Raw genomic sequence first — 13,648 nt, 5'->3', positions numbered from 1 at the left:
AAATGACAATTTTTGCAAAATCGCACCACCATCTCAAAAATGCTCTATACTAATATAATGTTATGACGTCATATGTGAGTGGTAGAATTAAATAAATGAATAATATTTAAAATGTAAAACTGTAACTCGGTCTGGCCGGATCTCGAACTCGATCGCCCGGTCAACTCGGTACTTGGTGCGTTAAGCCTCGCGACTACACCAGTCTGCCGATCGTACAAGCAAAATTTGTTCTATGTAAGTTGTGAAATTATATTAATTTATTGTGCTGACAGTCGACGCTAGTATTGCCGCACCTTCGCTAATTAAATACGGTATGAGCGCGCGCTTTAGTTAGAATCATTGAATTAAATAAGGAAAAAATATTATATTTAAATAAAATTACAAATATTTTAAATTAAGTTGTGCATGTTAAACCCACCGGGTTGGTCTAGTGGTGAACGCGTCTTCCCAAATCAGCTGATCTGGAAATCGAAAGTTCCAGCGTTCAAGTCCTAGTAAACTCAGTAATTTTTACACGGATTTGAATACTAGATCGTGGATACCGGTGTTCTTTGCTGGTTGAGTTTCAATTAACCACACATCTTAGGAATTTTCGACCTGAGTCTGTACAAGACTACACTTCAATTACACTCATACATATCATCCTCATTCATCATCTGAAGTATTATCTGAAATGAAATTACCGGAGGCTAAATAGGAAAAGAAAGAAAGTTGTGCATGTTAAGCCGTGTATTAGAAACAAACCATAGTTGTAGGATTTTGTGACGCAGAGAAAGTCCCACTATTCTGTTGTCAGCTTTATTTCTATTTATCATTTTGTTGCATAAAAAAAAATCATTACCAATATTAAAACTACTGCAATAACTTTCAAAAAATATATTTTTCATTATTTTATCAATAATTGACAGCACTCACTAAGGGCGCACATATTGAAATTTATTAATTATGTAAAAAAATGTTTGAGACGACAAATTTGAAAAATAAAAAAAACATAAACTGTAAGTAATTCTGTTTTAATTTAAACCATGTTCAAAACCGCACCATTCTTTTATGATAACTCTGTATTTCGTGTTCGAAACATCGATACTCCGTCTGGCCGCCTTACAGCCTTTGAGGAGCATCATCGTGGACTTCTCCGAGCTAATGGACGATTTATGTTGATGACGCTTTTGCTCGTGTATCCTGAATGCTTGAGTGTCTTGGAATTCAACCTGCTTCCACGAGCATCCCTTGCCCAGCAGGAAACCATCGACAGCATAAGCAACGGTGTGAAACCCGCTGAGCAATCTAGTCCTCAGAAATGAATCAAACTCCACCACTCACAATAACTGACCAACACATTGCCCTGCGACAACCACTTTACAGTATCTTCCCAAACTCATGGTTGTCCTTGTATTTATTCAAAGTTAAAAAACCCGACGCTCGTCACCGTACCTTCCTTCTAAGGTGGGCAACTCACCAAGTACATTACGTACCTGCAACTTATGTTGTGCGAAAAAACCAACCTATTAATTCACCGCCATCATCGTTGAAGCCGCTATGCCACAAAAGAGACTTAGGGTTCACATCCGCACAAACAAAGAATCGACTGCCACCTGAGAAACGTAGGATTTTATACCAGACCTCAAAATGAGATCAGCAGTATCTCTATAATGAAAATATGAACTTGAAGAATACAGTTGCAAGTTCTGATCATCGCACGGACAACAAAGTGATGATCGTTTGCGTACTGTAGAATGATTTCGTTTCTTCACATTGCAGCAGACATACTAACAGAAACAAACTAAAAGTTTTTCCAACTAGAAAAACCAGGGAGTTCACCGGACACAACATAGGATACTGCAACAAGACAACATCCAACCCCTTACGCGTGGCGATCTCGCCAAGTTCTATCTGTGAAATATAAGACCCCTACGCAATTATTTACTGAATTTTAACCATCTAACGATTTTAAATTGTATTACATTAAGAAAGCTCGATTAAAACGCGCACACTACTTATTTACAGAGTGCTTATGGTCCTTCACAAGACGTCTGCTGTTAACACAAGTCGCGCCTCCGACGTCTTAGTATACTCCTCTCGTTTATGACTCTCATCCACAAACTGGAAGCAAACTACCTCCAGATGTTTACACCTTTCAGCTGTGTGTCCAAACTACCAGCATTTCAACAAACGATGAACATATACTATTATTCTTTGTCCTTACGCGAAGAGAAATCAGTCAACAAACTGCTTTCGGATTAGACGCCTTAAAATAGTTCAGAACTCGCATGGAACACAATAACTAGGCTGCTGGTGGTCTCCTGCTGGTCGAGGGAGGCTCGTGGGCACAGGTTGAATTCCCAGCCGCTGAAACATGCAGGATACGCGAGCTAAAGGGTTATGCGGCGAGTCGGCGTATCGACGATGTCTAGAACACGAAATATATTCTAAGTTCTCACAGAGACAATTATAAGAAGGACCACTTTTATTAATTTTTCTGACTTAGTGTTCATCCTAGACCAAAACCATTCAGGATCTCCACCGATCCGGGCCACCGCCATCTCTTGACCTCAAATCCTAAAAATCCCAAAAATTACGCCCCTCCCCCAAACTTTCGCCGCCAAATCTTGCCGTTTCTAGGCGTTTAATTAGTTTTTTTTTTATAGAGTATTTTGGGTCAAAGGTCGTAAATGACAAAAAACGGTTTTAAACAGAAGGATTTGGCCTGGCGAAGATTTGACTGGGCTCTGAAAACCCACACGCAATTATTGATAAACAACGCGATTCGCCTAAAGTTAAAGTTTGGTGTGATGTGATGAAAATCGTGTAATAGGGCTTTCTTCTTTGCTGAAAAAACAATTAATGGAGCTGTGTATCTTGACATGTTAACCAATTATTGCTTTCCTCAGCTGGATGAACTCGAAAACATGATCGGTTACAATTTTTTTTAATGTCTTCTACTGTTCCAAATGACATCAACTTCATTTCCAACAAGACGGTGCTCCCCCGGACTCAATGCATTGGTCACGGACGTTTTGAACGAAAAATTTGGAGATCGATGGATATGCCGGCAAGGACCCACACTTTCGCCTCCAAGGAGTCCAAACCTGACACCTTGCAACTTTTTCTTGTAGGGGTACATCAAAAGAGTTGTTTATACATACACAAAAAATTCGCGACCTAAACCACTTAAAAAACAGGATTAATGAAGCAATGACAACCATTAACGAAGAAATGTTAATCAATGTTTGGAGAGAAGTTGAGTATCGTTTGGACATTTGTCGAGCGACTAAGGGCGCACATATTAAAATTTATTAATTACTCGTATGTAAAAAAATGTTTGAGACGACAAATTCGAAAAATAAAAAACATAAACTGTAAGTAATTCTGTTTTAATTTAAACCATGTTCAAAACCGCAATATTCTTTTATGATAACTCTGTATTTAAAATATTTATATTCATTTTTTGTTATTTAATGCTTTTTTTTTATTATTTATGTTGTTTATTATTAAAATAAATTCTGTAAATAACATGCGATTAACAAATTTTTAGTATTTATTAGTAGATTTTTAAAAGCACTTGGCCTGTGAGGGGTCGGATGGAAAAAAGGGTAGACTTTTTATTTTACGAGTCCGCAAGTATCTAATAGATAAGAATAGGAGTTCTGTTATCTATTTCTGACATCATCTTTTAAACACAGCAACATAATAAGCAAAAGCATCACTCTAAAACATTCAATATATATATATACATATACATATAGTATATATAGTATAGTATATATATATATATATAGTATATATTAAATAGTATACTATACTATATATATATATATACTTATACATATAGTATATATAGTATATATATATATATATATATATATATATGATTCAGGAAGAAGGAAAAATAAATAATTTGGGAACTGATTCTAGGGCTTGAAATAAGGAAAAATGTTCATACAAAATTAGTTTACTGGCTTCTACGTCATCCGGTCTTAGGTTTAATCCGTGACAAGTGTTCGATATTTTTTCACCTATCACTTTATATTTCTTTCGTCAACAAGAAAGTAAATTCATGTTTATGACTATTATATACATCATATATTATATAAAAAATATAATATACGTAATATTTTTGCGACATAATAGTCGCAAACATCTTACAAACATGAAGTTACTGTCTTATTGGCGAAAGAGTTAATTTTATTTTTTATGACCGATTATTATGAACATAACTGTTTAATTTAAAACGATTATTGATTTGAATTTAAATTAACATCCCTGAAAATACCTGAAGATGGAGTAACAGCTCCAAAAGTACTAGGATTTACACTTTTTAATTGGTAAGTGGAAATTTAATTTATACAATTGTATTAATACCAACGGTGCCAAATGCTTAGTAAATTAAACATACAAACATACACCCTAATACATTACATTATTTTTTGGTGTGTCGGGTAATTATAACCAGACTAAACAAGTTAAAGCATTAATAATTGTAACAGCTGTGGAGATTAAGTATGTGTTATTATATAAAACATAGATTTATGTGATCATATTACTTTATTTGTATTAATTTAACTGTATAATTTAACAAAATGAATGATTTTCATTATAATTAATTTTATAACTTTTTGTTTGTTTTTCAAAGTTTCATTACATATATTACTGTTATAGAAACATTTAAATAAAATATAAACTTATTTCTATTTAATAATAAATAAAAGTAAAATGATTTTTATAATAATTACTCAGTTTTTAGTCCCATAAAATAAAACAAAAATTCCATGACACGCGAAAAATATTTCTTCTTTTAGAATTAAAAACATACCGGTTTAATATACGTAAAATCATGAGGAACCAAAGCGAAATAAAATTCCTAATTATGAATCAGACTTTTAATTTCTCTTTGTACCACAGTGATTTTATTTTCTTCATAACACTCGTATAGATAATAAACTTCAAATAAATAATGAATACATTTTTCTAAGAATATTTTTTAAATAACATTTTTCACAATGGATAATTTATATTCTTGATTTAAATGAGGAATAAAAAGAAGAAGATGAAATAGAAGAGATAATTATCGGTAAAGGGTAAAAGAAAAAAATGAGTTCTGAAAAAAAAGTGTCCTGGCTCATTGACTCACTATTAATGCACAGCTCAAACAGCGTAAGTTACGTACGTGAATTTCGGAAGGTAGATTGTTTTTATAGCGTAGGCGGATGCGTAATAAATACTAAGGAAGGATTTTGAAAATTTCCTTCTATAAGGAAGTGAAAAGGTGAAAAGTGAAAAGATTTATTTTATCAAATTTTTTATAATCAAAATCTATAACTCAAGAATCAAAGGTGTAACAATCGTGAAAATGCTGATTTCCGTGGTGGAGTGGTAGCGTCTCGACCTTTCATTCGGAGGTCCCGAGTTCGAATTCCGGTCAATATTGGTATTTTTCTTACGCTACAAAATTTTAATTTCATATTCCCATGCACAAGCTTCAAGCGTATTTATTGAATTAATCATCCAAAAGGAAAGGCATTTAGACAGTCCTTTGAAAATAAAATTAACCATTTTTCAACATTTAAAAAAAATTTAATTTAGCTGGTGGTAAAGGGGAGCAAAGTTTTTCATGAAACTATGTGCGGCCGAAGATGTTGCAATATGAAAATTAATATGTACTTAAAATTAATAATATTTAAAATTTTAATTTTAAAATTTAATATTTAATTTAATATTTTAATTTAAAATTAATATACTTTTATTGAAAACAAAAAGGCACTGTTTTACCATTTAAATATCCAATTTGAGAGGCAAGGGAATGAAACAAAATTTTGCATGAAAATTATAAATGTAAAACATATGAGAATCGAATTCTAGAATACGACTCCGGACCATCCAGTATAACCGGTTTGGCCAGTAAAATTCGGTGTTTATTCCACAAAATCCTCTTATAAAATCAAAATATATTTTTCAATTCAAAAGATATCAGTTTTCCTTAAATTTGCGTTCACCATCACTATCAATAAGTCCCAGAATCAAACTCTGAAGATGACGAGAATTGATTTATGGGAAAATTGCTTCTCTCGTGAAGAGCTTTACGTGACCTACTCCAATCAGCTCATCTAACTTTCTATTTATACTCTCTCTTGAAAGGAAAACAACTAATGTAGTTTAAAAGGAAGTGCTAAAATAGAATTATTTTTTAGCATTTTCTACACGTTTAAAAAACATACGAGATCTATATATAAAGTAATGAGACTGGCTCAGAAAAACTTTTTATTTACAATCCAATTATACATTGACTCTATCAACTTCGAAATAGTTCCCTTGGAAAGCCATACAACGCTTCAAACGATTTTCCCACTCTTCATGGCAGTGTTGGAACTCAGAAACCGGAATATCCTCCAGATGATCGGTTACAATTTTTTTTTAATGTTCTCTACTGTTCCATAATGGTGTCTTTTTAGGTGTTTTTTTAAAGTCGGGAATAGTAAAAAGTCGCAGGAACTTAAGTAACGTGAATAAGATGGTTAAGGAACTACAGAAATGTTTTTCTTTGCAAAAAACTCATTAATTGCGAGTGGAGTGTGACAAGGTGCATTGTCATGATGCAGCATTCAGTTGTCTTTGATGGCTGGTCCAACGGGCAATTCTTTTCCGCAGTCTCAAGAATTTCTTTTATGCAGTTCAAATACATTCTGAAATCATTCTGACGGTTAATCACGGTCGTATCGTATCAAGTCTCTGATTCGCTCAACATTGTCGTCACTTTTTGACTTTAACGGTCTTCCAGAGCGTGGATCGTCCACAACTGATTCCCGGCCATCTGAAAATGCTTTAAACCACCTAAATATTTGGGTTCGTGACAGATCGTAATCTCCATACGCCCTTTTCGATTTAAATAAATTTCAATAGAGTTCTCACCGAGTTTAACACAAAACGTGATTGCACAACGTTGCTCATAATTATTATCACTCATTTTTGTAACGCACAACAAAAATGAAACGCACTCGTTTCACAAAATGTTTTTTTGCATCTCACATGGCAATGAAAACTAAAGATATTAATACCTAATATAAATCAGTTGTTCATATAACCATATGTTTAGTAGTAATTTTACAGTGTTGCCACTTTAGCTGCCAAAAAAAAAGAAAAAAGTAGTCTCATTACTTTATTCACAGATTTCGTATGTCTGGGAACGCTAAACATCTCTTGTCAACAAATTCTACAATTTACGAATATTCCCAGGATAAAGCCACCCATCAGAAATAATTTGACTAAAACCAAGATTCTTACCAAAGTAAGTAGACAATTTGCCCACTAAAAGATCAACCTTTAAATTAAATGGTAGAATTTTAACAAAATTTTCTAACATTTCTTTTGAAATTTTATTTTAGGTAACAAATCTAAAGTCCAAACAAACGAAGCTGCGAGCAGCAGGTAACGCGCGCGAGTGTAAACGTATATATATAAATTTGTGTGTGCGCGCGCACACACACGCAGAGAATTTGATTAAAGAGCGTAAAATAAAAATGATGTAATATATGGAGGTGAAAATATGAAAACTAATAAGTTACAGTGATAAAAGTGAGAGAAAGAGAAGAACTTAAGCTAATGATGGAAAGGATTAAATGTGAAATTAAGTTTAATATTATTGATAAAATATGATGATTAACATTATAATTTAGATTATGAGAATGGATAAAGATTACATACTGGAAAAAACTAAAAATACATAGGTGGAAAGTGATTAGAACAGATGTGGTTATCTAAGTATTTAGAAAAAGTGGATTTAAGTTACAAATACAAGAGTAGTTAGATTTATAAAAAAAAAAGTGCATTAAAAAAGATTAAAGGATTGGTTAGACTGATAACGTAAAAACGAAGTTCGTAAAATGTTTTGTTTGTAGTGGTTTTTCTGTACGGTACATAGTGCCGTAAACCATCCGGAAAAAGGGGAGAAAGTAATAAAAAGTTTAGAAATGTGATTACCGAGAAAGTTGAAAGTTGAAAACTGGGAAATAAAATGAGAGAGAAAAACTCTTAAATGGAAATTGAAAGTTCTATTTATAATAAAAATGGATTACATTATGGATTCTCGGATATTTACAAAAATGTTTAGATAAAGAGTGATTACTAAAAAAACAGTACAGAGTGATTCATGAAGAATGTAACAAAAATTCAGGACATGTTCTACTGATGAAAATAATGAAGTAAAAGTTCATATAAAACAAACGTTAGGAAACACTTCGTTAGCGAATGTTGGCTAGCGAAATATTTCCTCTTATTTCTGCGCCTTCGGTAAAATTAGGTCAGAATCTAATTCTTCGAACCGAAATTACGGGGTAAATTTAGTGGTTTTATATGAAATCTAACCTGAAAAATTGAAACCTTATTTTTACTAGTTTTTTTTTAGAAATCTGGGGTCAACGACAAAGTGATGTCGAAAATCACACTATTTTATGTTTGGCGTAAAATAACTTTGTTTAATGGATAATAAAAATTTACAAATTTTAAACAAAAGTTATAGAAAATTTGATTCTGAGTTGAGTAAAATGGTATGAATAAAATCTGCAGAAACTAAATACAAACGTAAGAATTCCGATGCTTATTTAAAACAAAACATATTTTATTTTAATTAGGTATTAAACGAAACAAAATTTTCAGTATTAAAGAACAAAAGAGATAAATGTTTTAGAAAAATAAAAAAATACAAACACAATAAAAAAAAACCTTATAATAATTAAATATACCGCAAAAATGTCCTCCACCACAGTGCATATCCTACCTGACGAACAATGTTATTGGTTAATTTTCCTATTTCAAAAAAATTGTTTTCTTTTAGTAATATCGCAGTAAAAATTCTAATTACTAGCTATTTTCTTGTATTATAGTTTTTTCATACGCTAGTGTTTTCAAGCGAGCCCACCGGTATACCAGAAGTGTTAAGTCAAGTGACCTTGCAGGCCAATTGATAGATTCACATTCAATCCACTTATTAGAAAAAAATCACATTTAATTGTTAGAGAAAAGTGAGGAGTTACCCTATCTAGCTTCTAGGAAAAAAACCATCTGCCTTCTTGTTATCAGAGGAACATCTTCCAATAGATCTGACAAATTATTCTCTATAAGGTTTAACTATGAAACACCCGAGACATTCTAATTGAAAATAAATTAAACATTATTTTGTTGCCTATATTTCCCTGAGATATTCGCTGTTAAGATGAGAATGGATATGTGGAGAACTCTGTGAAGGAGCTGCGGTGTGGGAGGACGTTTTCATTTGAGGCTTATTAAATTTGTGAATCTGTTTCTTGTTTTTTTGAATAAATCAAGAGGAGTGAATAAATTTAGTTGTAGGACAAAATTGTCGTTTTTGTAATCAACATTTGTTTTGTTGGTATGAGGATAATATTTTTGGTGTTTAAAGACTCAATCAAGTAATGATCTGAGTGGATAGTCTAATTGAAGTTAGATATACCAATAGGTTTTGTGTGAAACCTTCGGTGTTAGAGGATTCGCGCTTTTTCGAATCGGTTAATTTAATAGTTGAGGGTTGTAAGTTATGTTAGGTGGTCATGGTTGAAAGAAGCCATACGAAGGCGATAGTAGATTGTGCAAATACACTGATGGAAATGTTTACCGAGATATTTGCCTCGGAGGCCAAACTGATGACTATGTTGTATTATCAAGTTTAGAGGGTCAAAAAGACGACTTCCGGTAAACCCGAGTTAGGAACGGAGGGAATGATGAGGTGACCGGGATTGTCACAAGGCGGATTTCTTCAGCTACGAGGGTCAGGATGTTCAAATACAATACAAAATGCTTAACTGTTTGTAATGTCAACTTATGAATAAACTATTTCAAACAAATTTATTTAAGTAGTCGTTATTTTGATTTTTAATTTTAATTGTTTATTTTTCTAAAATATTTAACCCTTTATTAAAAATTATATTTCTGTTAATACTTCATTTTAATATTTTTTTCTTTTTAAATAAACTTCAGAATTCCTACTTTTGTATTTAAAAAATTCACTAATGAAACATTTCCTCGAACCTACGTTTAAATGAACTTTCTTTTTTATTTTAAAGTTTATTTTCCTTATTTTTAAAGTTTGTTACATTCTTCGTAAATCACTATGTATAAGGAAAACAATTAAAAAGCAGAAGAGGAAATGAAATGCAGCTGATATTGTAGAAGGAAGAAGTTGTAGAAAAACAACCACAAAGAAAGATCCAAATGTAGTAATTTTAGGTAAAATGTTGTTTCAAGTTTATTTGTAAAAAGAATAAAAGGTACAGGACCCATATTTGCAGCTAATAACAAATAATTATATTATGTTAATTGTAAAGATACGTATATAAATATAGGGTTTTTGTTATCTTAACTGATATATTTATCATTTCAAAAACAAATTGCTTCATTTGTTTTACCAAACTTATAAAATTTGTACAATTTATGTATTCTAATCCGTTTTTTATTCTAATAAAGAAAATAAATAAAAAAATATTTATAATAAAAAAAAATAAGTAACATAAAAAAAAATTACTTTTATAAACGAAAAGACGATAAAATATTTACAAAACACTTTATTTTTATAAAATGTAAAATTAAATCATCAAAATATTGTTCTTGTCATATGCAACTATAACTTGTCAATGGTTTTTTTATTCATTTAATAGAAATTCAGTTGTAAACACATGTAGAATTCTAAAGCTAGATTGACAGTACTCTTAGAATATTGGTCATGAAAAACCTCATTTTTAGAATGTTTTATCTTTATCAGCATTTTATTCATATGCATGTTGACAGCTACAGAAAAATTGGATAGCTGTGGAATTTGACCGTAAAATTTAGACCGGCCTATACTAAAAGAAATGTATTCAGAAGAATTTCAATTTTCAGGGAATTCAATTTAAGCATTTCAAAATTGTGAACTGAATATACAGAAAATAAAAAGAAGAACATGCGTTAAATATGTAAATAGTTGAAATATCACAAAACAGAATCGGAAAAAATAAAACAAATATTATCAAATAAACATAATGTTTTTTTTTATGGACGTCTAAACAAGTAAGTACATTTTAAAACTATTTTTATAGAATTTTAAATTTTGGAATAATCTAAAACATTAAATAAATGTTTTATAATTATATATAAATATTTGTAATAAGATCCATAAAATATAATAACCCGTGATAATAATATTTTTGCTATAACGGCTTGGGCTTTGGCCTCCTCCTCCACGATTCGCCACCAGTCTTCCTTATCTCTCGCTGCCTCTCTCCATTTTCTCACCCCCATCGCTGTCAGATCCTTTGTTACATCCTGTAACCAGCGTGTTCATGGCCTGGCTCTTCTCCTAGTTCTGTCTATTCATCTATTGTCTGTTTATCTGTTTTGTCATTCTTTCCATTTGACCCGGCAAATCAATTTTTCCTGACTTTACCCTTATAATAATTTGCACTTTAGTATTCCGTCTATTCCTTATTCCTTCTTGTCCTCGATGTTCCTTCTTCAAAAACAGATCCATATATTATCCTTATTATTTTCCTTTCGAAGACCTTCAAAGTCTTAACGCAGTGTTTAAGGTACATGCTTCGCATCTATAGGCCACTACTAGGTGAATAAACGTTTTATCTAGTTTCATTTTAGTACTTTGCGTAATAATTTTTTTTGTTGTATTTTTTAACCTCTGGGACTACCGTTAGGTATTGCTTCAGGGGATGAGATGAATGATTTGTAACGTATGTGAAAATGCCATGCCTGACCGGGATGGCATAATTTATGATTTTTATCGGGATGAGATAATTTTAGATCTTATTAACTTAACCCTGGCGAAGTATGCGCGGTTGCCAAGTATTATTATTCTTTTAATTTTCATGGGCACTTTATTTTCACTATTAATTTCCGTTCCCAGATATTTGAAATTTGTGAAATTTTAGAAGCTACATACTCCAATTTTCAATTCATTTTTCAATTCAATTCCTTGCCCTCCTACACTTGCACTGTTCATCTTTAGATGTTTGGTTTTCTCTTTGTTATTTCTAGTCCAACCTTTGTTGTTTCCTACTCTATTTTTATAAATGTCTCCTCAAGGCTTCTTTGTTTCTCGCTATCGGGACATCATCCGTATAAGTTTGTACTTGTACCGTTATGTTTATGATACTTCCTTTCATATCGATGTTCTCATCTTCTCCAGCTATAACATAATTTCTATGATAAATGAGTATAATAGCGAGATCATTTCATGATTTCATCTTTCTAATACTGTGTTTCTAATACCGTATTTCCTTATAAATATATAAATGTATTTATGAGCTTACGGCAAGGTATGCCAAGGTATATTTATGAGCTTATCTATAAAATTTGTGGTTCGAAATCCCCAAAACTACTCGAACAATTTTACTGAAATTTAGATATGCTGTAGTAGTTCATCTGAAACTGTGCATGTAAAAATTTGACGAAGATTATCGGTTGAGTTGTTCTACAGCGCTAAATTTAAGGTTGAAAAGAGACAACATAACTTCAACAGTTATGCTGATTTTATACAGGCGTATTTTTCTTATGCTTTATTCAGTGAGTCGCAATGGTGAGTGAAAAAAAATTAACGAAATAAAATATTAGTGATAAAAAAATTTGAATAAAATATTAACGAAATAAAACAACGAAAAGTCGATCTTTTCATAACTGCGTGAAAGGTTTTATTTGTTTTCAGTGATTTAAGTAGATTTTCATACATGAAAAACCTCGTTGTTTTCATAAACAACGTCGTTGTTCATCGACATGATGTTATACACACGATCTCTTCACAGACATTAGAAGCTTGCGAGGCGCTTCATGGGTTTTCCCTAACAAGTACGTAACTCAGTTTCTTACCGGTCACGGGACTTTCAGGGGTAGACTGGCTGGGTTCGGCCTGATGGATTCGGGGGTCTGTTCCCGCAGTGTCGGGTGCAGGACGATGCCTTCTATGCGTTGTAGGAGTGTGCCAAATACAATCTGGAGCGTACCGCAGTAATTTGTCGACTGGATACCGTCGGAGCAACGCTTGACATCAATCAAAACTGGAAGGACACAGCTGAATGGTCAGTGGTTGCCGAATTTCTGCACTATTTGGCTAGGATTTCGGAATCTAGGGTGCTGCTTGGTCTTGTCCCTGTGAATAATGTTTTGTTACGATTTCTTGTTAGTTTTTTTTTTTTTTGGTCAGTGTTATATCGGTTTTAGTTGTTTTATTATTTTATTTTTGTGTATTTTGTTTTAGTGTTTTTTCTCGTTTGTGTCGCATGTGAACTCACTTTATCTTTCGGGTAAGTAAGTGATTCAGATCGTTCAATGTCTATAGTTTTCCGTCTTGCTTGGGTCTAGAAATGTGTTTTGTTATTTTTACTAATAGCTGGGAATGTCGCTTGTGGCATTCCCATCGGTGGCGTCCTGGGCCGATGGGGCAGATGTCATATGCCGAGGTTTAAAAGATGACTTCCGGTAAGCCCATCAACGCTAGATACGAAGAGGGGGTAGTTGGAGGGTGTCTTCCCCTAGGGAATCAGGATGACCGGTTACTCAGTAAACTAAATTTTCAACATGATTAATTGTAATATGGTTACAAAAACATCTATGGCGTTATAAGCGCACCATTTTTTGCATACTATTGTATTCTCAG

This window comes from Lycorma delicatula, chromosome 5, assembly GCF_047948215.1.
Source record: "Lycorma delicatula isolate Av1 chromosome 5, ASM4794821v1, whole genome shotgun sequence".
NCBI classification, from domain to species: domain Eukaryota; kingdom Metazoa; phylum Arthropoda; class Insecta; order Hemiptera; family Fulgoridae; genus Lycorma; species Lycorma delicatula.
The sequence above is the reverse complement of the archived record's forward strand: the minus strand, read 5'-3'. Positions refer to the sequence as shown.